The 25788-nt window shown below is 47.1% G+C and overlaps 1 protein-coding gene across 7 annotated transcripts in view; it reads left to right on the forward strand.

Moving 5' to 3' along the window:
• Positions 1 to 3585: 3585 nt before the first annotated feature.
• The window catches only part of Nin (blastoderm-specific gene 25D), a 477176-nt gene continuing 454973 nt past the window's right edge, over positions 3586 to 25788 (forward strand). For 5 of the 7 annotated variants that reach the window (XM_077666690.1, XM_077666691.1, XM_077666693.1 and 2 more), the window contains exon 1: positions 3623 to 4098. The gene's annotated coding sequence lies outside the window, so the exon portion shown is untranslated. Of the gene's footprint in view, positions 4099 to 25788 lie in introns of all 7 variants that reach the window. The other 2 variants (XM_077666694.1, XM_077666695.1) reach the window with 2 other exon arrangements.

A 25788-nucleotide genomic window follows, 5' to 3' on the forward strand; every position in this document is an offset into this window, starting at 1 on the left:
GCGCTTTGACAAGCGTGGGCAAAACATGCACACACACACACACACACGCACGACGACACGTGGCACTGAAACCTGCCTGGACGCGCTTGGCGGGAGGCGTTGCGGCCGCGATGAACGAAGCCGCGGCGTCCGTTGCATCCGCGCCGGCTATACCGCGCGTTGTAGGCGAGACGTAACAATAGTAAGAAACTCTATGCCTGCCACGGCCATTTACGACGAATTGATGGATGGAAGATAGGAGCGTCCCCCTTGAAACGGGGTGGTGGCAGTCGCCACCATGCTCGGTTTTTTTCTTTGATATTTCTTTGTGTGAACGGTATAAAAAAAAACGGTAATTATATTCGCCATTTTCTTTAAAATACAATTTTAATGCTCTGCTTCCACCTTATGACACCTCGGGGCGTTTGAGTAACCTATATTTGAACAGCTTTTTGCTGACTTCTACCACAGATTCATTTACATGACAGTTGTTATCTCTTAAACTGTAGGACCTCAGGGAGAGTGGCTATGCCTGCATTGACATCTGGATGGATACCTCCACATTCTAGTATTAGATATTCAGTTGGCTCTACAGGCTTATCGCACACTGCACGTGTGTCATCTTGAATAAATTTATTTTTATAGCTTCGCGCTCCCTGACACTCTGAACTAGTTTCAGAGACTATAGGCGCTAGCTGCCTCTTGAGTTATCGTAGAACGATTCCTGCCTGATCTGTGTTTTCCAAATTTGATATGGTTCTACACTCTGCTTCTTTTCCATTGAATGAAATTTTAATCTAGTTTTTACCTTCTGAGTTTTATACCTGTCGCTTAAAGCTGTTTATTTCTCCGTCCTTCTTTCTTCCATACTTACTGGTCAGTTTCCTAGTCATTTTACGCCATTTTGAGTCAACGCTCTTTCTGCACAAGCATCTAAATACCTTAGCTGCCCACCTCTTATCGTTCAATATCCTCAGGCGTTCGTCACAATATTTTACTCTGAGCTTCCCGTGTTTCGAATGATTCCCAGCCCGTATCCACTTTGTACTGCCTCGTCTGTGGTTTTACTGTGGGCGCCTACTGCTAATCATCCTACAGCTATCTGATTTATTTCCAGTCCCGACTGAACTTCTGTCCTTACCTTAACCACAAAACTGCATTCCCGAAAGAATCCCTGGAACTGTTATTCATTACGGGAACATAATAATTGATAGAGTCAGTAGCCTCAAATTCCTTGGTGTCTGGTTTTCCGTAACTCTTTCCTGGAACATTCACGTTACTAATCTTATATCTGATCTCTGTAAAACAGTTGGTTGCCTTTGTAGAATCGCCCATCTCCTACCTAAATGGTTGAAGCTATCTATGTAGTATGCACTTTTTTTTATTAAAAATTGTCTCATTGTTGTCTCGTCTTAGGCAGTACCACTAAAAACAATTACAACAAATTGGTACTTGTGCAAAAGAAGGCATTACGAGCAGTCGAAGGGTATTACGGTCACCCTCAATATTTGTCTACAGCACCTCTCTTTCTCTAACACAGTTTGCTTAAAACAGATCAGGTATATTTTTATCGTTTGTTCCAACACATCTACAAAAAACATTCCATACAATTCCTCTTCACAGTATAGCCTCCGAGCACATAGGACACTAGCCCCTAGAACACGTACCAACTGCGGGAGAAAGAAAATGAATTATCAAGCACCCACTGCCCTGAATAATTTTTCGGGTGATCTTGATTTTAGGGTCTCTCAAACATTTTAATCCAATAACCAAACGCTACTTAATGCAAAATGACATGTTTAATCCTTAAACTTTTGTGCACTGACGTTCTGACACAATCTTAACATACCTAATACAGCCCCTTTTTCTGTCTGAAGAGTATTGTTACCGTTGAACAGTCTTGTATATTTCACCTATTTATTTTCTGTGCGCAAGAGAAGTCTGGTTTTATGTCATATTTTGTTGCTCCGCTCTGATCACGTTTCACGCAATGTGCGAGCCCCCTTCACTTTGTTTTGCTCTGTAATATGCTGAATTTCTGTTTGGTTTGTAACATGATTTGTAACATGATTTGTAACATTTTTTTACCGCTGCACAGCGAACTTTACAAGGAAACTGAGGCCTCGTCAGACGCTACAGGCCGGTTGGCTCAGCTTCCTCTTTCTTGGTTAGGAAGAAATAAAGTCTGATCTTTCATTCGTTTGCCGATACTGATACCAATACCGTTGGATGGATGGACGGACAGACGAACGAACGGACGGACGGACGGACGGACGGATGGATGGATGGATGGATGGATGGATGGATGGATGGATGGATGGATGGATGGATGGATGGATGGATGGATGGATGGACGGACGGACGGACGGACGGACGGACGGACGGACGGAAGGATGAATGGATGCTTGGATGGATGGATCCCTTCTGTGGCTTCGCCACCTAGCCATTACTCGTGAAATTTCCCGATTGTCTTGATTTTAGATAGCAATCAGGTAACCTTCTCTTGGTTATTTCTACCTACTTCAAACCTATTTTCCCGTTACTGTGCTTAAACTCCGGAGCTCTGAATAAATCAGCTCCGCTGCTTTCAGCTGTAGGGTGAATCCCTTTACTGAAAATTATCAAGTGTTCAGCCGTTTCCTCCTCTTCACACACTCCACATAACATGTCTGTCTCGTGGCACCTGGCTCAATATGTCCTGGGGCGCAATACTCCAGCCCTTGCCTGTTGGCCTGGAACAACTATTTCCCCTAAATCTACCTGCGATTTTAGGTGGCGCCATCTGTTTGCTAAACAGAGTACTAAAAAACTATCGCCTTGTGCGAAATCGGTGAGGTGGCGCCAAAGTTTGTTAATTGAGGGGCTTTAGCTGTTCGAAGGAGGAGGTTCGTGGGGGTTCTTGTTACGAAAAAAATATGAAAACAAGTTTGCTATCTAGCTTCATTAAATAAATTGTGGGAAATTATGGGCAACTAAGTGTTCTTGTACATAATATTCTTTTTAATTTCCTCAGTGGTCTATAAACATGTAAACTACGATAATGAGAGTTTTGAGGCACATCCATGAAAAAAGTAAAAGTGTGAAGAGAGGTTCCATGCAATATTATGGACTTGAGCTATGGCTATAGTCTGTAGTGTACTTAGACTAGTACACTATACTATAGCTGTGCTAGCCTCAGTATAATGGGTTCCGACTTTTCAAACCTAGTTCTCTAAAACACACCAACATGATAAACTAAAACCTGTACAAATGCAAAAATAAACTTTTAAACAGTTGCCGAGTTCAGATTAAAGCGTCCATGGGTTTTACGAACGGGAGGTAGTAAATCGCAAAACCTTTAATTTTCAAAAAGCGCGCTCTTCTAGTGGTAGTGTCATCTGCAGGAAATAAATACAAGTATGCGCTATCTTAACCAGCCATAATCCAAAAACCTCAAGTACATTTCACACAAAAATAAAACACTCTGTAAAATTTAATAAATGTTTTGCATTGTTCGGTTTTAAACTTTTAGAAGCTACCGAACGGTAAAATGTAGTTTTAAGCGCTGTTGACAGAGGCCGCGAACGTCGTAAGTGGGCGTTGCGCTTGGACGCGTTTTCTTGTTTTGACGTCTGGCAACCGCGTGTACGCACAGGTGTCCGCTGAACAGCTGGTTGCGAGCTCGCTCAAGCAGCCGCTCGTGTTCCTCGCTCAGACGACGAGTTTTCTTGCATTTGGAGCGCAGCGGGTTTTGTTTCTCGCCGAGTTCATTCAAACCGGCAACGCCGCATCGCCACAACTTTCGTCTCGGGTCTCGGATTACCACTGCGTTGACTTTTGTGGTGTTCCTCAAGCAGCACGTCTCAGCAGCAATGGCCCGTCTGGCAAAAGTGCAGCAGCCCCCGATTGTGCTCGTGTTGTGGTGCTAGAGCAACGGCGGCAATCGCTTGTCCGTTGACCGACAGATCCGGCCTCTCAAGCTAAGCCTAGCGTTCGCTCTTGACAGCCAACGGAAGTGTGCAAAGTGCGTGCGCGCGTGTGTGTTTGGTTGTGGATACCGTGCGCTTGCATTCGCGCTTCGGCGAGGGATTGTGTTCGGGTTATTGACGCACGGTGAATTCCTCCATGACCGCCTGATAGGTGAGTTGGAGTTGCTCTCTCAGTTCTCGCGAGCGCGGCGGTACTGTCGTATGGAGAAATCTCGAAACCAACTGTCACCGTGCGCTCGCATTTCGTTTCCAGGCAGCGTAAACTACACACGTGGTGTTGCATAACGTATGGCGTGGCGCCGACCCATCATTCACTTGCCAAGTGATGGGCGGGGTATCTCCACACCGTCCTTCCTCAGCTGTGAGATTATGCTTAATCCTTTACACTGTGATAACCTCTAGCGGCCTCTCTGCACTAGCGGGCTGAATGTAGCGACACGCCTGCGAAGGCTTGAGTGCGCTTGGCTGCTGCTTTGCGAAAATGAGAGATGCATCTGGGGGTGTCGTATTAGCATTTCTGCGCGCTGTCGCGGCTGCCAAAGTTGCTGGTGTCGTTAGTGGCAGCCTGCCATTTGTTTATATGCTCGCTTTGCTGTGGCTAACTAGTATGTACATTTCTGAAAGGTCTTTAATGCTGGTCTTTTCTGGTAGTTGTTTCTGATAATTGACATTTGACAACGTGCATTCCTTGTAAGGCGCGCTGCACAGATATCTGAATTTGACAGTGACGGAAGCTACGAGCGTGATGCAACAGTTTCCAGGCCTGCGTTGGTCGGTCGCCGTTGCTTTTGAACCAGTATATAACGAGCTGCACGTGGCTACGCGTGACCCTGGTTCAAATGCTGCTACCGCCACGGCGTTCTTTTTTGTTGTTATTGTTGTTTCGTTATACTTCTCTGGACGGACGAAAGTTTGTTACCGGAGCCGTGCGTTCAGGCACGCTTCGTGAACTTCGACGACTCAAGGCGGGTCTCGCTTCGCTGGTTCTAATGTCAGGCGAGACCGGAATCTGGCCGGTTTTGAGCGCGCCTGCTTTTCGACTAACCTTGACGGGCTCTCTTCGCGTGGTTATTTCGTTCAAGGAGGAGGCTCTCTGGGCGGCTCCGAGCGCGTAGCATTTTTTGTTGTTGTTGGTAGTGTATCGTCGGCTGAATTCCGTTGTAGAGCACTATAACTTTGGTGACGGCGCCTCACCAGTCCACGGATCGGCGTGCGGGAAAAAAATGAAACAAGATGAATCGTTTTGACAAACAACGAACACTGTTTTCGACTCGCACGAGCCAACGACGGCTGAGAAACACGGCGTGTTTATTTTGGGACTGATAAAAAAGAGCGCCTTCCCGCCACCCATTCATTACGTAGACCACTCTCTTTTCTTTCTGGCTCGCGTTTTGCTGCTTTCCGTGCTTGCTTCTTTAGTTTGCTTCTTTAGTTCGTGTCTTCGCCACGAGAGCTTGTACGGAAGGGTAGTTCGGGCGCTGCAACCGGTTGCTCGGTGTCCGCTGCGTCGTCTGCTTCCTGGCATGGCGCCCACTTGCCGGTGTTCTTGAGATGCTCAGCTTTTCTTTTTTTTTTTTTAATGCGTGCTTCGCTAATTGCGGCCGCCGCCCTTTCTCCACTGTCTTGCCTTCGGCATTTCTGTATCACTTCGTTTGTCGGCGTTCCCTCTTGGAGCCTTGCTCTCAGCAGCGCGTGCGCTAAATCCGCGCGCGGCGTCCGCGGCTTTGTCGCGCCGTAGCCACGATCGCGCTGCGGTTACTTTTCCGGAATACTTCTTTACGTCGTCTATATTTGCACTGGGCGAAAGAAGTAAGCACTAGAATTTGCAGGCTTGCTTATTACTTCCTGTGAGCGGTTCGTTTGACCGAAACTGCTGTCCATGGCTTCGTATAGTTTAGCATTTGCATAACATTGCGTTCAATTGCTGCGAATTTAATGGCCCCTTTACATTCGCTCAACGCATTGTGGAGATCGGCCTGAATTGAAGGCCCCCGTCACTTTGAGCTCACGAAAATATCACATGCTTACGTGTAGTACATAGCTTTCTCAGTGTTCTTGATGTCTGCACTTTTGGACCAGAATCATAAACGCGAATGTCACCTGTGCACAGAAAACAATGTTTGAGCGTTTTACGTTCAGATACATTGAGTAGCTGACGTGGTTGATGTTTATACGTAAATTATGTTGCGAATAAATTGTTTATTCATCGGCTGATGTCGCTCTACTCACTAAAAGAACAAAGCATAGGAGTGTTCATGTTCGAAATCGGGCAAGTAATACCTTTACGAGGCTTTTTTTATAACTAAACTAAAACAGGTGTGAGACGGAAGTTTATTTATGGCGTTCGCCAGATGCGACTGGGGCGGAAATATCAGTAGGAAGCAGTCGGGAGGGCCACGCTTTTAAGCGCACTTTACTAGCATTTACAAAGCAAGTTGTTTTGTTTTTATGGTGCTGCTTCTATTTTTATGTATGAATACGTGGCAATATTGATTGCTTTTCATAGATTGTAATTTGAAGTCCGACACGGAAGCTACAGTGATGCAGGAATGGGATAAAGCCATTTTTAAGGCTTCGTGTAGTATTGTTGAATCCTTCCCAGTGAAAACTTCTTTTGCGCAGATGTATACGTGATGTACAACGGTGTGCGAAAATAGATGTATGGGGATCTTTTCTTTATACCTCGGCAGAAAGATAAAGTGAAGTGGTGCGTGCTTTTTTTTTCTTTTTGTCGCGGTTTTCGCACTGTACGTGTGTCGCTTTATGCATATGAGTCGCCGTCGAACCGGTTCTCGGGAGGACCTCTGGTGTATGTCCCTCGGAAACACGTTTCTGAAAGCACAGTGCTTGCAGACTTATCGGGATGCTTTTTTTTTTTGTCGAACATGCAATTCACGAATGGGTTTAAGGAAAACTGGGAATTCAGGCAGGTACCTAGTCTGATAGCACGTGTAAAGCTTTATCTTGCCAGTTGAAGGATGAAAAAGAAAACAATGCATTGAAGTGGAATGTTAGCCGACATTGTCATCTTAATGCGGTCGGGCGACTACAGAAGCTGCACCGTGGGTGGCACCAGGATGCTGGCTCGGATTAAAAGTTTAACCATCCACTGTTTTCCGACGTCATGCTGTTTGGTTTGACTGTCCAGTCGAATACCGTGCGACCCAAGGGCGGATTTAGTGGAGTTGGGCGGTGAGGTTGAAAGAGGGTCCTATTTCAAAAATGCATTTTTTTCTCGTCAGAAAAAGTTTTTTCTTCATAGTTTTCCCTCAGAAAATTCCAATCCGCCGATGGTGCGATTCCACAACCGGAAAGCAACTTGGGTGGCCTGTCAGGTTTTCACCAAGGATGTTCGCTCTCTACGGAACTACGCGAACAGTCTGATTGGTTGAAAGCAGCGCGTATACGAACGACGTGCGCGTAAGTTGCAGACTGGATTGATTTAAGTGCAAAGTTATTTCTATGAAGTGGATCTGTTTGTCATTTATTTCCAACGTGCTACTGGCCTCACGCAGGAGGCTGTTGCAAGGCATGAATACAAATATTCCCACTCTCGTATTTGAAGACGAAATAGTGAAAACCCTTAGTTGCAAATGCTTTGTGCTGGACGAAAAGCAACGCCGCGAGACAGTTATTCGAAGAGAAAGAGCAGCAAAATCCAGCTGAGCGCTAGCTATACAAAGACGATTATGAGCGAAAGTTACCTACTTCATAAGAGTAATATTGCTTTTTCTCTGTTCCTATGATAATGTATGATTACATCATGGCGGCGTTCACCTTCGCTTTAGCACGTCATTCACAGTACTGCCTTGATATACATCCAACCCTACCTAATTTTACCCCCCCCCCCCCCCCCGGCCTTCTTTCATGCAATGACGTATGTCAAGGTTGAAATTACGGAGTAATTACTCTCTAGCGTCCACCTCAGCGCAGCCAAACGGCTGCTAAGGAAAGCTGTCAAGATTGAAATGCTACCGCTTTCTAGCAGTAAACTACTTACTGGTCATCTCTGCGTACTTGTAATTACAGCGCAGCTGCCTACCCTGCCTCTTAGGGAACGTTCAGTTAACATTCACCCCACTAGTGTGCCTCGCTTCACGGCCGGTTTCGGCTCTCGTTAACAAAAAAAAAAAAAAAAGGTCAGCGCTACGCAGTGGCATTGGGCCTCTTGTTACTTTTTCTTTGCAGACACCGGGGGTAGTGGCTTATGGGAGGTCGCCTTTCATGCTGCTGGCGTCTCCTGAAAGAGCGTTCTGTTGGTTCGTTAGTCGGGGGCTTGTTTCGCGGTCTCGCTTAACAGTGAGCGAATCTGATTGGCTGTCGTCAGTAATCGGAAAGCTTTCATTTCTCCCGCTTTTTCCCTTCCGTCATTCGACATACGCAGCAGGTGGGTGTCTGTGTTACTGTGCCGCAGGGAGTGATCCGTGCCACGAAAAACAATAAAAAAATTATTCAGACGGGCCGCCGTGATTGAAAGGTGGCGATCGAAGCCCATGGTGGTTTTATGTCCCCACCCCTCACCTTTTCTTTTCTTCCAGGCGCACGAAGTGTGGCTTTGCAGCTGCGGAGCTGTACTTCAGCTATAGGTGTCGACCGATGTCGTCGCAAGAACCTGCTAAGCCAGGGTCGGGCGGCCGGAAAGGAATCGGGCCGTTTTATGCTTGATCAGTCTCGCGAGGTTTGCGGTCCTGTGTGAGCTCATGCTTACGCCAAGACGATTAACTTTAGCTAGACTGAGATATCAGGGTGGGCGATCTGCTGTGGTTTAACTACGGATAATTATGTGCCGTCATGCAAAACGCCCGAGTTTCACCTTTGCTTCGGCGCCTTTGCTTAGTCTTCCTTTGCAGCCGCTGCGGTACTGCAGTCACCTCAGTCCAGCGGGTTCACTGTACTCTTATTTTTTTTGTTTACGCCACAGCGTATACAGCTCGTTCGGTCGAAAAGCCGTCGGCGTCGTAGTAGTTGTAGTAGTAGTAGTTTTTTTCTTTTTATTACAAATTTACCTGTGTCTTATACTGCGCGCTAAACCAGTTTAAGTGGGAACGTGTGACTTGGTGCAAAACGGACACTGTGTCCAGAGTAGCATGCCCGTGATTTTTAAACGCCGGCTAAATTCTCATTTTTTCATTAAAGTGCTTCGCTCTCTCTCTGTCGACATGGTGGTTTCACGTGTTGCATGCTGGTTCTGTCCAGGGGCAGATTTATGAGCAAGTCTAGGGGGAAGCGGTTGGGGAAGGAGGGGGTCTCATATGCGCGGTACATTCTTTAAACATTTCGGGGAATTTTAAAGAAATAGTAGAAAAGAGTGGCCCGTGTGGTTCTCCAGTAAAAAAAAAAATCTTGCACAAGAGATTAGTTCGATGAAAATTAATTTTATCATGGTCTTCAAAATCAAATGATCTTGGCTTTAATGGTCATTTTCAACCCTGTAGGATGCCGTAAGAACTCGTGGACGGTTGATGGAGGTGTGACAACCTCGCGGTTTCTCCTCATACAACAGAGGCGTGTGCTCACCGTCCTTCACAAATGAGAACCACGCAATCCGAGGATTCCCACCTTCACCGAAGTGCCTCTGCTTCATTTGTTCTTATTTGTAATCTTCCTTCCGTATTTGTGTACACAACAACCTTTCCAGCAGAGACAGAGATAACTTATCTTTTTGCAAAGGATCGTTGTGTGTGCGAGTGTAAAAGTGGTATAGATGCGAAATTTTTCACGGCGTGTTTTCGCGTTCGAGTGATGCGCAAGACATTATTAAACATGGATCACTAGTGAGATTCACCGACGCCCACTGAATAATTAATATTTCAATTCTTCAAATATAAACGTAACTATTTGAATTTTGAATTCTTGACCGCAGGGGTGGCCTAGTGGTTTGGGCATCCGCCTCGCATGCGGGAGGTGCGGGGTTCGATCTCCAGGGCCGCCGGGTACCCACCGGTAATGCAGTGGGTACAAGCTTTACCCTGCGTGGCGCTCGGCTTCTTTAGGGTGAAATGCTTGGGAAATGGGTCTCAGACCCCACCTTGTGCAATGAAGACTACCTTGTGCCATGGCGCTCTCTGGCCAAGGTTGCCCATTTTCTCATGCTGCTGTGTATGCCCCCCCCCCCCCCCTCCCCCCTTTCCCGCATATTTATAGTGTCTCTGAAGGAAATTAGCCTGTGAAGTTTTTGCGCGCCACGCGCCTTGCCGCAATTCTCCCCGTCGTGTACTGCCAACAGGTTTTCGGGTCTGATGTTGACTTTGCTCTGTCCTTACCGTGTTTTTTCTTTGGAGCGCAATATACCGTATGCGTTCGTTGGTGGGAGGTTATAGGTAGGCGTCCCGTGAGGGCGTAGAGGTGATGAGTGCAGAGCGCTGAAGGTTTCATACGCATGCTCGGATGCTCCGTCATCAGCCGAGGCGTTTGTTTGGAAGCCGCATTGGCAACGGGGCCAGTGCTCTTCTTTCTCGGCTCAGTTCCGGGCGCCGCTCGCTGCTGTCAGTGGCGGTGCCAGAAATACACTCCGAGAGGAGAGGACTGGCGATCTTCAGCTCGATTGCTTACGCTTCTCCTGCGCCTCTGTTGTTGTTACCGTTGATGTCCTATGACGAAATGCATTTTCGGGCTGTCATTTACAACTTATTGGTTGCATAATATAGTTTGCGACTGCTTTTAACTTTCTTACCTGCTACTCTCGGCCACAGAAGTTTGCGGATGTGCAGGGAAAAAAAAAATTATTTCGAAGTAGTCACTCAAGCAAACCGCCGGAAATGCCTGAAGGTGTATAACTTTACCAGACGGCTTGGTCGCCAGGTAGTTTAACAATTTTTTTTTCTCGATAACATGCCTTCGGTAAATTTTTGTGCCCGATAGCACAGGAGGCCTCCTTTCAGTCTCGGACTTCGAGACCACCTCACGGGAAAGATCACTGTTACAGATTTACATATTAACAGATTCTGACTCTGCAGTAAACGTCCAAAAAACCTTGCGCTAATTTCGTAGCTACGTTAACCTGCGGCCAGCTTAATTAAGCGTTGGTTGAAACTAGCTTTAGTTTATTTGTGTTTTTTTTAATATGAAAGAAAAACTGGCAGACACGCACTCGGTGGACGGAATGGTCAGTCAGTCTTGCGTGAGTTTGCTGCAGTAAAGCCGATGAGGGATGCTGGGAATTCACTTGCTAAGTCCCCTTGTCGCTGACTGGCCCGTATTCGATCATGGAAGACCGGAAACAAGAGCTGCCTTTATTATTAAATGCATTCTAGAGCTCGCAGACCAGATTTATGCAGTTTAGTGGAAACTCTTTGGTCCCACCACCGCAAAGGTCCCCTGAAGTTATTGATATTGAGGGCCACGCTGACCTGGATGGCAGTAACTTGATGACAGGCACGTGGATAACTAGTTAAGACGTTGTATTAGCGGCTTTTGGTTAGTTCAGCAGCAGCCGAACTCAGCTGCATGACATGGCTTCCATGTTCTGTGCATGCGTTCTCCGACCGTGCTGCGTCGGCGTCTGACGGTTTACAAAAATGCGAGCGCTGCTGTTTATGCTCCTACTGCCGCGTTGTTTATGCCGCAGTCCCGCTAGCGCTGCACGCTTGAAATGCCACGCGTGGAATAGGTGCTTCGCGCTGCGAGGTTTATGACGGGATCTGTGCTTTTTTTGTTTCTTGAAGGACGCGTTTGCTTTCAGTTCAGCGAGATATTTGTTTGGCCCATAGAGCTGTCTGGAGGGCGCCTCGCGACGCACTGCGCCGCTTTAAGCAACGCGGAGACTTACTTGGCCGCGCATTCCTTCGTTTAACGGCTCTTCACCGGAAGACTTGGATGCCAGCGTTATTTTTTATTTCATTTAAGCGTTACATAGACCATCGGCTTTGGTCGAGGCTTCAGTTAGCGGGAAAGTAACGGTTTTGTAATGTATGTTAGCGGGCGTGATGTGAACGCCATTCAAAACTTATATACCTATCAAGGCTGGGTGCTCCTGCAACTGTACAAAAAAAGTTGCATGCCTCGGTCCAATTTTTTTTCCCCTCAATGGCCTCCACGCTCTGCGGTACGGGTCTATTGGCTTTCAAGAACATGCAGCAATGTCTAATGATGGAGATTTAGTTAAAATACCTGCATGGCCGAACACGCGTGTAAATCAAAAGTGCGAATAATCTCAGGGTGAAGCACGAGCAACTTGGCTGGAAGGAGTTGTTTGGTCATCGGCAGCGTCCGGGAGCTCATCTCGGCAAAGCAACCACCTTTGGAATCCTGCTCCCTACTTCTGCACAGTTCTTCAAAAGGTGACTACATGTGAGCACAGTGGGCGTATTTTCCAGAAGAAAGCAGCGTAAAAAGACGTGGACTATGACGGGACGACAAGGACGGGCGCTGAACTTACAACAGCTTTTATTGTGAAAGAATTCACTCTTATTAACATCATCCCATCACAAGAGAAATCGCAGAATCTGAACAGATATGTATTCTGGGGAGGGCTGCGTCAGCACCGCCTCTATCGCCCTTTCTCAAAAAGAGCTGACCTATTTGCGCATGCGTGAACGATAGCCACAGCTGTACAGAATGTTTATAAGAGTGCAATCTTTCACAATAAAAGCTGTTGTAAGTTCAGCGCCCGTCGTTGTCGTCTCGTCTTTGCCTACGTCTTTTTAGCGCTGATTTTTCTGAAAAATATGCACCAACACGCCCAACTCGCCGCATTAACAGTGGGCATTCTTTTACTTCCATTCCCGCTTGTACTGTAGCACGCGTTCTTTTTTTTTTTGAACGCTGTAAAAGACAGATGCGCATTATAAATATATATTGTAAGAGGGCCCGGGTGGGGATATTTATTTTCCAATACTAGTGTCCAGTAAAGACTGTTACAGGGTGTAGGGAAGAAAACATTCGTACAGTTTGTCATAACAACAAGCAGTCTGATATCTTGTACGATAGGTTATTAAGAGGCTCTTCTAAAAAATCGAACGCATGGTCTCAAGTTGTTGTTGTTGCTGTTGCAAGTAATCGGGCATTAGAAGCCCTTTTTTCCTCCTGGTTTTCCGCTTATGTTATTACCGTGGACTGTCGTTTATTCTAACTCGCGTAGTTCGAACTGTGGCGCTGTGATCCCGTCAGCATCGCGTGTTTTGAAAAAGGCTTTCCTTAATTCGAACGAATTTTCAGTCTCTTTCGAGTTTCAATCGTCGAGAAATGTCTGTGTTTGCATTAGTCTAATCTACACTCATCTTATTCGCCTCTCAACGCTATATCCCATTCCTCTTTGTCTAATTTCAAGGCTCTTCTGTTAACCTCCTGTTTCATCCTCATAGGTAAATATTGCCGGTATACAACTATTGTCTAGTTCTCTTTGTAATCTAATTATTGTTTCGTAAATTCTTATTCTGCGGCTTGGAAAATCATTTCTGACAAGCGAATGTTGACTTCAGAAATCTTAACATCTCTTCGTGCTGCCGGTACCCCCCCCCTTCCCCCCTTTCGCTATATATGTTAACATAGGGCACTTATATGTTTGCTTGAGATCAGCGCCATGGATGCGTCGTATAAGGTAACTGAGCGGGACCACAGTTAAATCGGGTGGGAACGAATTTCTCTCGGATGCCTTTTTTATTTTTGTCAACATACTGATGCATATCAAGCTGCTGCTTTACTCTTCGTCTCGCTCGCCAAGCTGGAACGGTAGCAACTGGAACGTTTCCTGAAAAAAACTTTCTCTGCGTGTGTTCTTCGGAGGCTTCCATTGAATGTGTCTACTACATCCCTGCATGCGCGGCACCACCTCTGCACACTCGCTGCACTTGCCTCCTTGTTACAGTGACTGCTCTCATTTTTTCTTTTTTTTTTTGAAAAATAACTTTACTGCTTTGCGTATTCCTGGAACGCCCATTATGCATTCTAGACCTCGTGGATCCCTGAACCGTGACGATGACTCTCAAATGCACGCGACTGTTACCCTAGCACCGACGCGCGCCGTCGAGCCGAATGCGAGGATATATATGCAGCTCAACCTGTTTCCATTTCTGTTTTGTTTCGGTACTTTGAAATTTTCGTCTCGCCCCGTTTCTTGTTTTGATTCCCTCTCCGTAGCCGTGTGTCTCTTCTTTTTTTTTTTGCCCAACGAGGTAATTGTCGCGGGCCATACATGTGCCGTTTGTTGTAATTATGCCGTCATCTTCCTACAGGCGTACATAGCACGGAGAGGCGCGAACTCTGGCGGTTTATAAACGGAGACTGCTGCTCGTTTGCGTCGCCTTGTTTCGTGAAGCATGCGAGCGCTCCAACAAAGGCGAGTGCAGTGCAAGTGTGCGGCTGTTGCCTCCTCCTGAATCTGCGCTTATCTGGGGCGGTTTGTACGAGGCGTGTAATTGGGGTGTTTCTGGGAGCCGGGGCCCGGTGTGTGGAAGATGTAATTTGCCTTGTGTGTGTGTTCATGCGTGCACGTCGGCTGACGTTCTGCGATAACGCGAAATGGTAGGCGAAAATGTGGTCCAAGTGCTATTTCTCCGAAGATTCTTGCGCATTGCGGCTGATACACGGACACTGTGAATCACACTGACGAATAATTAAAGCCTGGTTATCGATATTTGTGTATGCATTGAGGGCCAACGAAGAAGCTGTTTTTTAGAGACGCAACATATAGAGCGCAACTGCATCCAGTAACACAAGGTATCGCGCGAGCTGGAGACGCGGCTGTTTTGACGCGCCCCCTACTGCTGCTCTATTTTTTCTACATGGAGTACTGCTATGCTGTTGCTACGGGTACTTATATGGAGGATACTATGCCATGGTATACAGCTACGGAATACTGCTATGCATGGGTTATTTCGGCGGTTATCTGCAGTGTATTACTTTTTACGGCGAGAGCCGTTAATGGAAGTCGTCCCTGAGTAGTCGTGTAAACATAGCCCGTTGTAGTTATTTGTCTCTTGGCTCCCGTGTGGATTGGCGCAAAGTCGAGGAAAGCCACCACCAGCCAAGCCAAGCCAAGTCTAGAGAAGAGGAAGAAGGAGAGAGTAGAAAAAAGACGATAGAAAGAAGAGAAGGCGAGAAAATTTAGGGACGTCATCGTAGTATTGTCGTGGCGCCATTGTGGTATTGCCATCGTGCTAGTGGCTCTCTCCGAATCTCTTAACCAAGCCGCAGCCTAGTTTAGATGATAGTGACATAACTAAGCGGTGCTCCGCTGAGCGTTCGAGCGGTGACGCCACTGGGCGTGCGCACAACGTTGCGCTGCCAGCGGGTTTACAGTGCTGAAAGGCAGGCTCTTAAAAGGCAGGCTGTCGAAGTCTGTAATGTTGAGTTATGGATTGATTGGGTATAAACAGAAATATGTCTTTTGATGCGTTTAATCTTGAAAGGGTGATTACAGCAGGGAAAAATTAGAGACAGAAAGTAAGAAGTCGTTATGAAGCGAATATTCTTGCAGTTCACATTTCAGTTTATGCCTGAAACCGAAATGATAGTTGCTATAATACCACCTGCAGTATACTCCACCTTTGCGCGCTTTGCTCATGTCCACCTGTGCTGAACTGTTTCCTTTCTTTCGTTCCTGTTGGAAAACTTAGTCGTTTCGCAAAATCGTACGCTTTTCGAGGACTAACACACTTCTCATCCCGCTAATCCTCTGCGTGTTCGGATAGCGTGAAACCAGTCTCGTATGCGAGAGGTTCGCGGTTCGACCTCCATAGTCGCCAGGTATGCCAGCGGTTTTCCAATGGGTGAATGCTTTCCCCTCGCCTGCTGCTTGTGTGGGGTGGTGCTCGGAGTGGCGGCCGTCCACCTCATCTTACGTAGACGAGAAACACCTTGTGTCATGTCGCTCTTTGGCCGAAGATGCCCGCGCGCCATTAAAATCAAATCATCATCAGAATGGTGTGAAACAGCTCACTCTTCCCAGTGTCCGGAGAGGGGGTAAGATACATAACGTATTTTATACTATGTAAGGCTGCCTTTACTTCTCCCTGTTTCCCATACCGCCCCCGCCTTCCTTCTGGAACGCTTGGCTCCATCCAGACACTGCGGATGTTCGGTAGGTCCTTTATTGAAGTTAACGTTTCTTTTCACCGAGCCCTTCTAATTACAGGCTTAAAAAAAGTGTTTCCTCCTCCTCACTCCAAAACTGCAATACCACCACCACCGCCACCACCACCACCACCAACAACAAAAAAGTTGTCCTTGAAAAGCGGCGCAGTGTCTTGTGCGTGTTCATTTGAGAGCCGATATCTCGAGGGGAGGAGAGCACGGGCACAGCGGGTTGCGCGCGCAGCTCTGCGTTCCTGTTCCTGGTCGGAAGCTTCTGTCGTGCACAACCGTGTGCGGGGCTATAATTTGCAAGCGGGTACTGCACGATCGGGCCGTACGCGCACGCAAGGCCGCAATGCCGTTTCGCCTTAACTTGCGCGAGTTAGGCAACGCGCTTTCGCAAGAGACGAAAAAAGCACGCGTCGGCTGCCCTGCGTGCTTTTCACGGGCGCGCAGCGAATTCTAGTGCACGGCGGCCGTTTCCTTGGTTCGTGTGGCTCTGTTTGGGTTTTCATTCCCTGTTCCTTATCCACGCGGTTTAGTTTTTCATTCCGTTTCTTGGATTGCGCGCAGGCATGAGTTAGTGAGAAGAAGCGCTCACGTGATTCCAAATTTGCGTTCATTACCCTTCGACCCCTGTTATGCAGCCGTGCGTTTCGTGATCTTACACCTTCTTGCCCTTTTGCACATTGTTGAGCATTGAAGCCTGCATATAGCTGCACGTTCGAGGGTTTAGTTTTACTTCAAGCTAAAGGGACCATGATATGACTCAGTTGGCGTCATTCAATCGTCTGGTAGTTCTTAAATTTTAAATTCTAACTTAAGCTGCAGTCTCTGCCCAAAATGATAACCGCTGCTTATAAGTTTAGCTTCGGGCGACGTTTCGCTTGCAATCAGTAGACGCTTTTAGCATACCGGAGACGTATTAGTGTAGACGTACACCGGTTTATCGGACGCCGGCTGCGCACTCGCAGTGGCCCACACGGTCCCACCCATGTCACTGCGCGTGCGCAGCCGGCGTCCGATAAACCGGTGTACGTCTACACTAATACGTCTCCGGTATGCTTAAAACATAGCGGAGACGCATACCGGATTACCGCACACTTCCTGCGCATGCGCAGTGGCCTCACCTAGAGAAAATTTTGAAGACGCCGTGCAGTCCCATTTTACATTCGAGAATTCCTTAAAGCCAGTTCGGATTCGCCAACTCGGGAACCCAGATGAGATTACCTTATGTCTCTCTCAGTTATACTGGGTGCAAATAATATGGCGCGATATGGGTGCAAACAAAGGAGTATCGTGCCCTGGCTAAAAAAGAAAAAAGCGCAATTTGTTGTTACTTTATAATGCTTGAAGATTGTGCACGTTCTGAACGGAGAAGTAGCTTATGCTATGTTGCGAGTACACAGTCAATAAGCTTTTGTCCCGGTTACTTTAGTCAGCGCGCTGCCGTTGTTTGAAATCACGGTGGCTTAATAAAAGGATCAAAGTTCGTGCTAGGCTGCAAGCTTATTCATTGCAAGGCGATGCTGTACAACCGCCGTCATCCTCGTCGCTGCCTGAACTTGACTGCTGTCGCAGAGGCGCGTCACAGTTCGCACAAAGACAATAGGGAGCTGACGAAGGATCGACGTGACCAAACAACGGCTCAGCGTCAATCCTGGGAAGAGGGTTCGCGGTCAGCGCGTCCATTGTTTGCGCGCGGGACTGGTGTACCGTGTTTTCCGCTATGCTGTCCGCTGTGTGCGTTTTACCATTCGTGCAGGCCTCTAGAGCTCGATGTGTGATAGATGCGCACTCGTTGCGTAAACGAGATCTTGGGTGCGGGCTCGGTGCGACTTCACAGCGCATATACAGCCTTTGGTTGGGATGCTGCTCTTCGGTTCTCACTAGAGCGTTCTTACGGGCTGTTTGTTTATTTCGAGCAAACTTAGAACTTAGCGAAAGGTCACATGCCATACAACATCTTACTCCCTCTCCTTCGCCTTTACTCTGGCTGATCGCTGTCTTCCATTCCGCCATCTACGTAGTCATATAGCGTTTTAATGCTAAAGCATTAGTTAGCTCATCGACACGAAAACCCGGCGTCGCCCAAAACTGGCGGCTTTACAAAACTCGTGATTGGCCGAAACGGCGTGACGTAGTAAAAGGCGGTAAAATACGAAATGTTAGCCAGTAATAGTCAGTATTAGAACTTACAAGTGCACTAACTGTAAAACATTGAAATATAATTGGAATAGAATTAGAACAGAATCGCAATAGAATTAAAATGGCATTTGGGGATTAGACTTGGCGTACTTTCGCATTACTCGCACGTAAGTTCGTTAAGTGTTCGCATATTTTTTTCCCCTCAACTTCACCTTTAAATCTTCACTGTTGTTTTCCATTCTGCCATATATGTTGTGATTGCATGTTGTATTACCCCACGTTTCGCATTTACTCGTGTTGTTTGTTAGTTTCTTTTTGCCGCCTTCCTACCTTTGTTTTTCTTTTTTACATGATGTGCTTAGTGGCGTGACATCTCGTTTCCCCTGTTGATTGATCTGGCATTTAGCAAAAATTACTTCGTTATATTTGTCTGCCCTTGTGTAATTCATTTTACCTTCTTTTTTTCTGCCAACTCAGTGTGTCATTGATTATTTGTACATGTGCGAGTGACAAAGCTGGTTGCGTGGTTGGGTTCCCGCCTCATATTGTTACGGTACGCAGTCGCCAAGCGAAGACGACGTTGTTGTGTCGCTGAGTAGTCGACGAAGACGCTGCCGCTAGTGCTTGTGTGACCCGTTTCGTGGTGTGTGATCTGTGTACGGCGTACCGTTTCTGCTGCTGAACTAACCTCGTAATATTATATCCTGTGCTTTCGGTACTATGAATGAACAGTTGACAGTCTGCGCCCGTGTTGTTATATTCATTTCTTTCCTTACAAAATGGTCGATAGACTTTCTATAGGCTTCTTGTAGACTCTATTGCCTTCGTATAGATATTTCCTTTGTCTATTCATAGTCTATGGACTGTCTATAGACAAAAATCTACGAAAAGTTTGCGACTAAATCTTATGTCTATAGACTTTATTGACAAATCTGTAGACTGTGTAAATAAAGTTTTCTTAGGGTTTGTCTCTTGTCCTCATTATTTTCGCAGACTTTTAACTTTCCCCAATTCTCAATCTGCTCATCTCGTTGTGAGTCATTCCGCATTATTGGGGCGCAAACATTTGCCTTTCCAAATCAGGACTTCTTGCACAGAGAGCCTAAGCTTGTCACAGAAGAATTCGTGAAATGTAAGGTATAAAACCGCATTTAACGGTTTCATGTAGATAACTATAGAAAAGCTGAAAGCTCGTGCAATAACTTTTTCCTCTGACTACACAATTAGCGCGAAAAACAGGACTTTCATTAGAGACGGGGCTACACCGGGAAAGCATTTGTAGGTGTTTGTGAATTGGACATTTGCACAAAGAAAGCCACGGCTAACATCTTTGGCGAGTAGTGAACATGCTGGATGAAAGTTCCGAACTTTCAGCGTGTTGTCGGTGGTTCCTGCGCTGAGGGAATGTTAAAAAGAAAGAACTGGGAAGTTAATTGAGAGAAGTACGACCGCTGTTTAGTTACGTTTAGCAGAATAGGCTAACCTCCGAACGTATGAAAACCACAAAACGTTTTGGGCTTGCTCGAGCACGGACGATAAATTGTCGACGTTAGTAATTCTCACTCATTTCATCATATGCTGACGCAGCAGGACGCCCCCTTTGAAATTGTAGCGTAGTTTTGTCACGCACACCTTCTACATTTCTGAGAGCTTACACTTTGACTTTGGCCGAGAAATGTTTTGGTAAACGCAGTTTGTGTAACACCGTGAGGATCTTATATCGTTTCTCGACCGTAAATTAAAACAGCTGAAAAGTGCGCAGTCTATATACGCTGGACATCCATGACAGCATTAAGAGCACCACTTGCTGGCGAATGCGGGACCTCATCTGACCTCCTATAGTTTTGCCCCAGTTTTCCTCAAGCTCCAAAGGGTCATGGACTGTACTCCATTTCATACATCAGGTGCAACGCTGTGAGAAATACGGAAGCAGTCCGCATGAGAAAATAAAAGGAGGCGTGTTACTCCGCGCGTGCTTTGTGGCCGAGTGGTCTAAATGCACAGGGAAAGTGACAGCGTGTCGTCAGCGTCAAGAGCCCATTTAATGAAGTTCATGACAAGTGCATCATATAATAAGCCTACAGGCAAAGCATTTATTACTTTTCGCTCGTCAAATGTACGCAGTACTCTGTGGTCGCGGATGCAGGCAGCGCAGACAAGAGCGCTATCTTTGACAGCGTTGTACCTGATGTATGGAACGGAGTAGAACTGGCTGGTTAACGTCCAAGAGTGACTCAGGCTACGAGGGACGGCGTAGTGAAGGGCTCCGGACATTTCGACCACCTGGTGTTCTTTAACGTGCACTGACATCGCACAGTACACGGGCCTCTATAATTTCGTCTCCATCGAAATTCGACCGCCGCGGCCGGGATCTAACCCGCGTCTTTCGGGCCAGCAGCCGAACGCCATAACCACTCAGCCACCGCGGCGGCTAAACGGAGTGTATAAGTAGCGAGAACATCAGCGTATGTCTTTAAGAGAACACCTAGTCTGGTAAGGGTCGATTGTGTCCAGTTTAGCCCTTTATGGGAGACTGGGACACGGACATACGCCTCATGCCCCGCACAGGGCGTAAAGCAGGCTTTCAGTATGTATCACGGTGTGTAATATCTCGTTCGAGCTTCCAAGTGCAAGACAGGGGCGGAGTCCCGTTGAGGCTTGTCTCAAAGTGCGGCGTAGTTGGGGGACCTTTGCAGCCTTCCTTTGTTTCACTGAAAACCCGCTGCCTTTTCCGCATACGCAACGAGTGCGGCCGCACTCATCTCTCCTGTAATAACCGCACGCCGAGTCCGCTCTTGGAAACAAAAGCCGGCCGCTTGCGCGCAATACTGGACGTACAGGGTGTACACCTGCACGGTGTTCTCGTGTTTCATTGTTCTATACCGAGCGGCGCCGCACGTCGGTCGGCCTGCTTCGACCCCTGCCCCTTCCACATCTGGACTCCTGTATACATCTACGCCTGCAATCAGCGGCAGTAATATACGAGACCTGAGCGTTTCAAGGTTGCCTGAGCTCGTTCGTATTCAAGATCTGGTCTGGCCTTGAACGGCGGGACACTTCGAGCGCACTGTTTTTTTTTTGTTGTTGTTGTTTCGCTTGCTCAACTGAACTGCTCGGGCCAGCGGGTTCAGCAGCTTCTCCCGCATGCATTCGGAGTCGCTACGTGTCTGCGCTTGCCTAATGCATGGCGGACGAAGTTCACCGCTGTGTACAGGCAGATAGGCAGGCAAATGACGTAGACCGTTCGCGGTGCACTTAAAACTGTCTCGCGCACAGGTCCGCGGTTTAATCGCAGCTTTTGTTTTGTCGCTGCTGCAGTGGTCGTCGCCTGCGAATGAGGCTCCCTCGAATCAGGAAAAAAGCTCAGAGGTGGGCAAGTTAGCCTTTCGCCATATGTGGGCATAGTTCGTTGGAACGGGGCAAACAAGAAAAAGAAAATTTAACACGGCAGGATTGCGCTAGTTGTCAAGTCCTGCCTTTTCCAGTCCTGTCTAGTCCTGCTTCTTTGTTTTTGTTTCTGTCGATCCGTGCCTTTTTTAGCAGGCAGATTTGTGCCCTTATTTTATCCCTTTAGAGCGGTGTGAGATCTGGTTCAGATGGACTTCGGTCTCGTGTCTGGTTTAAGAGATTGGAATAAACGGTGCATGCGTAGACTTTATTTACTACGTGCGCACTGGAAAGCTCGGCCCGAATGCCGTCGTGTGGGCGCTCAACGCAAATGAAATCGAGCACTTATGTTTTAAGAAATGGAGGAGGTTGGGGGGGGGGGGGGGGGAGGAACGAGCTTTTGCAGCTTAAATTACAGCATCGTAGGGAAGGAAATGCATGCGACCTCATTTGCGGAACCCAAAGTGTTCGCTAGGCTCAGCGGAGTTTTATTTGGTCGCGTGCGTGAAGTGTTCACGTGATTACACCTTTAGATACAAATGCCCTGTGAATGCGAGGGCGAAGAAAAACACATTGGGGCGTATGCGCATAATACGTCCGCCCAACCGGCAACTCTGAGTTCTTATTTTAGCAGGAATTATCTACCTGTTGTCTATTTTTGCGAATGTGGTGACTCGCTCGCCTTCTTAAATCCCTTTAGCACTCTATACCCGTAATGGGCCACTTGTTGGGCTTTATTTATTTACCGACAAATACTGTTGGCCGTGGGGCCTTTACAGTGGTGCCATGGGACTTGACACGAACAGGGTAACATTTTGACTTGCAAATGCTCAAAAAATTCAAAATTCGCCGTGATCTACACAATCACGTTTCTTGCAACGTAATGAAGTACATCATTGTTCGAGTGTTTATTTCGGAGATTCGCAGTTAATGAATGATCACTTTGAAACGCAAGCGCTGTTAAATCACATACAAAAGAAAAATGAAAATAAAGGCACATTTCCTGTGTTCAGCTTATGCGTAGCAGACCCACCAAGCGGAAGGCCGTAGGTGCTGTCGTCACACGGCATTTTAGTGTTAAGTGTAAATAGCTTTTTCAAGAGTTGTTAAAGTACTGGACTGTTTGAGACGCGCTAATAAATCATTCCATTCTGCGGTCTTCCTTGGAAAGTAGAATTAGTGTGTCGCATTTATGCGTGGATTCGGGGCTTGATAACATTCATTGCTTGCTTTTAGGCGCTTGACTCGTTTGGAAACTAAGTGACGGGAGCTACTGATATTGAGGAAATTCCTTTAATGATGGGACAAAATTTTTGATCTGGTTAAGCCGCGACGTTCGTGTAGAGATGGCATATTAAGTAGACGCAGCATCTCTGCGCTTTTTATACGTATAGAGAGTCTACGGGAAGATATCCGCGTCGTGATCGACTTGTGCCTACAGCTTGCTGCGGCTTATGAGGATTATGTGGACTATGCTGAGGGTATACACTAAAAAAATCTTAGCAATGCCGAGATGGCCCTAATCATCTGCGATTGACGGGAGACGCCACATGGCGAGAGAATATGCGCTCTGTACCCTGTCAACCGCTAGTGAAATTGAAGATCTGTCTCTATTTCTTAATCAGAGCCCGACTTTCATTGTAGTGAATGCGTGGTTGTTTTTTCCGTCGATCGATGTTTTAAGAAGCGCGTCACGCCTGGTGCCTAAGTGCGATTTTAAATAGCAGAGTATATACTTACTGTGTTGTCCGGTTATCTTCCGGCATTTTGCAGCAGCGTGGTCGCCGTTGGGTGTCCTTAAAGAGAGTTGCTGTTTCAGCTGTCTCTCGGCGAGCAAGTGAGCGCCAAGAATTTTTCGTGCTTTCCCACGAGATTCATTGTAAAATTTAATGAAAGTACTCTTACTACCGCGCATTCATTTGTATGCACCCGCTATTACAGATGATGTCGCTACAAATTTTGCCTTTGTTGCGTTAAAGCTTGCAGACATAATCATAAAGGCTTTGTTGGCGATCTTGTGCAAAATGGTTTGCTTGCATTGGTGGAAACGTCATAAACCTGGAGACATGTTTTAACCTATAGTTTTGCACGCTGTGTATTTTATCAGGCTTGCAAGGGTTGACTGGCTGTTTTATGAATCTTTAATTTCTGTTTTCATATCAAAGGACGGCTAGAAATGGTGATTGCAAGAAGGAATTGGATCAGATGGGCGGTAAAGCTGCCCGTAATTTGACTTCTTCGCGTCCCCCCCCCCCCCCTCCCTCCCCAGAGCCAGTGTGATGTGTCCGGCGTCACTGATAGCTGCGGGAGGTGCTCGAGGCGTACTGCGCGCACAATGGTCGACAGCGTCTCTGCGACTGTCAAGGACGCGCGCTGCCACAGCATGCGGCCCTTCGCTTGATGTGCATTGTGACGACTCGCGTTCGCATCCGATGTGGGCTGTGACATCTTCGACTGTTCGTTGTAGGGACAGGAGTCTGTATCGCCAGGGTCACTGTCCTCCTATTGCATTGCGCAGGCTGTCGGGGCATCTGCGGTATAGAGGTTTTCATGTGCTAATTAATATTCATTTGCGGTTGATGCGCCAAGAGAAAAAAAAACTGCTTTAATTATGTTCGTTTTGCAGCGGTGTCCGCGCTGGTTAGCTGAAGAGGTATTTCTGTAGTGCTGGGGTCGAGTTTTGTTTCTTGTGATCTCCGTACGGCAAGAGAGTGCGCACAGAATTATGACTGTGTGTAGTGTTGGACTTTATGGAACATAGGAAACTTAGGTCGTCATGCGCCGAGCCCTCATAGATTATTTATTATACGAAAGAGTTACCTTATTTACTCGAATATAACGCGAGTTTTTTTCTTTCTTTTTTACTGTAGATGGGAGCGAAAAGTCTCTCCCCCCCTTTTCTTATATTATGCGTAGACAAAGTAACACTATACCGTAGTTACTCGATTGGTTTATGCGTCGGCTCCCAACTTCGGGAAATGGAAAAAAAAGAGAAGTTTGGAATGTCGTATAGGTCGGCCTGCGGAATCTCCAAGCAAAAAAACATTAGGCTCCCACGATCAGCACGCAGCGTCGCATATCGGAGTAGCGGCGGAGCATTGCAGAATCTCGTCACCGGAGATCGCGCACACTCGCGCTAGGCGCGAATTCGACGCTTTGCCCAGAGCAAAGCGCGATAAAACGCGCGAGGCGCAGAGGCGCTTGTTTTTTTTTTTTATTGAAGTTCAGCAGACACCGCCCACGTCTGCAGCGCCGCACGCGTTAGTGACAGTAATCTGTTTCGTGTGCACCGAAAGCTTGGCGAAAAGGTGCTCTATAGCAGATTCCCTCTGTATCGCGGCATCTGACGAACTTTTTGGCGAAATCGAACTCGCGTGGCGCCGCGCAGTCTTTCGACTACTCCGTGCGTTTGACGACGGCTCGTTTAATGCTGCCGAGTCAGCGACTGGGGATAAGAGACTGCCGGCGGTGCATATCGAGAAGTTTGATTGTCACTACGACGAGGCCACAAAGCTCCCGGTCGACACAGTGGCGGTGTGACGGCCGGATTACATGCTTTTCTTCGTATTAGTCTTATATGTGAGTCTTTCTTCTAAATGACATAAACACATTCATTCACTTACATTCACACACAAAGAAGCACATGCATTCAAACATAAACAAATATATAAACATTTACATACTAAACATTATGCCGGAATACTTGAAAGAGAAATATCTGAAAAAGAAATAAAATACCGGGTTAGCTTATTTATGGTCCTGAAAGGGTTGAGGTTATAGCGGAAATGGCAGGGTGAGGTCAGTGATAAAGGCTGCTGATTATGCCGCGACGACGTGACGTTTCGCGAAGTGTGGTGATGACTGTGGCAACAACTTTCTCACCTGTGCGTTCCGCGCAACTAATTACTGGCTGATTCTCTTCTGCACGTGCGCGCACCAATAAGGTGTGCACATAAATTATCGCCCGGGCGAGACGACCCAGAGGTTGGCTGTGGCAGTCAGAAAAAGAATAAGAAAAGTGGTGATAGGCATTGTGGGTGTTTAGCACGCGCATTCGTATAGGCGTTCTCACGCATGGGTACGGAAGAGAAATGCACACACTCAGACGCACGCAGTAGACATGCATGCATTATTTTTACGCGCTTGACGGCGCAGGAAGTAAGGGGGTCTGTTCACTTGCGTTGCTTGCGTCACGTCGTCGGCATCAGAGGAAACCGGCGGCGGCACGGTGCCCTCTTGGAGGTCAACGAACCGGCGCTTGCTGCGTCTGCCCTTCTCCTCCTCCCGGGGCTTT

Source organism: Amblyomma americanum, chromosome 5, assembly GCF_052857255.1.
Source record: "Amblyomma americanum isolate KBUSLIRL-KWMA chromosome 5, ASM5285725v1, whole genome shotgun sequence".
NCBI lineage: Eukaryota > Metazoa > Arthropoda > Arachnida > Ixodida > Ixodidae > Amblyomma > Amblyomma americanum.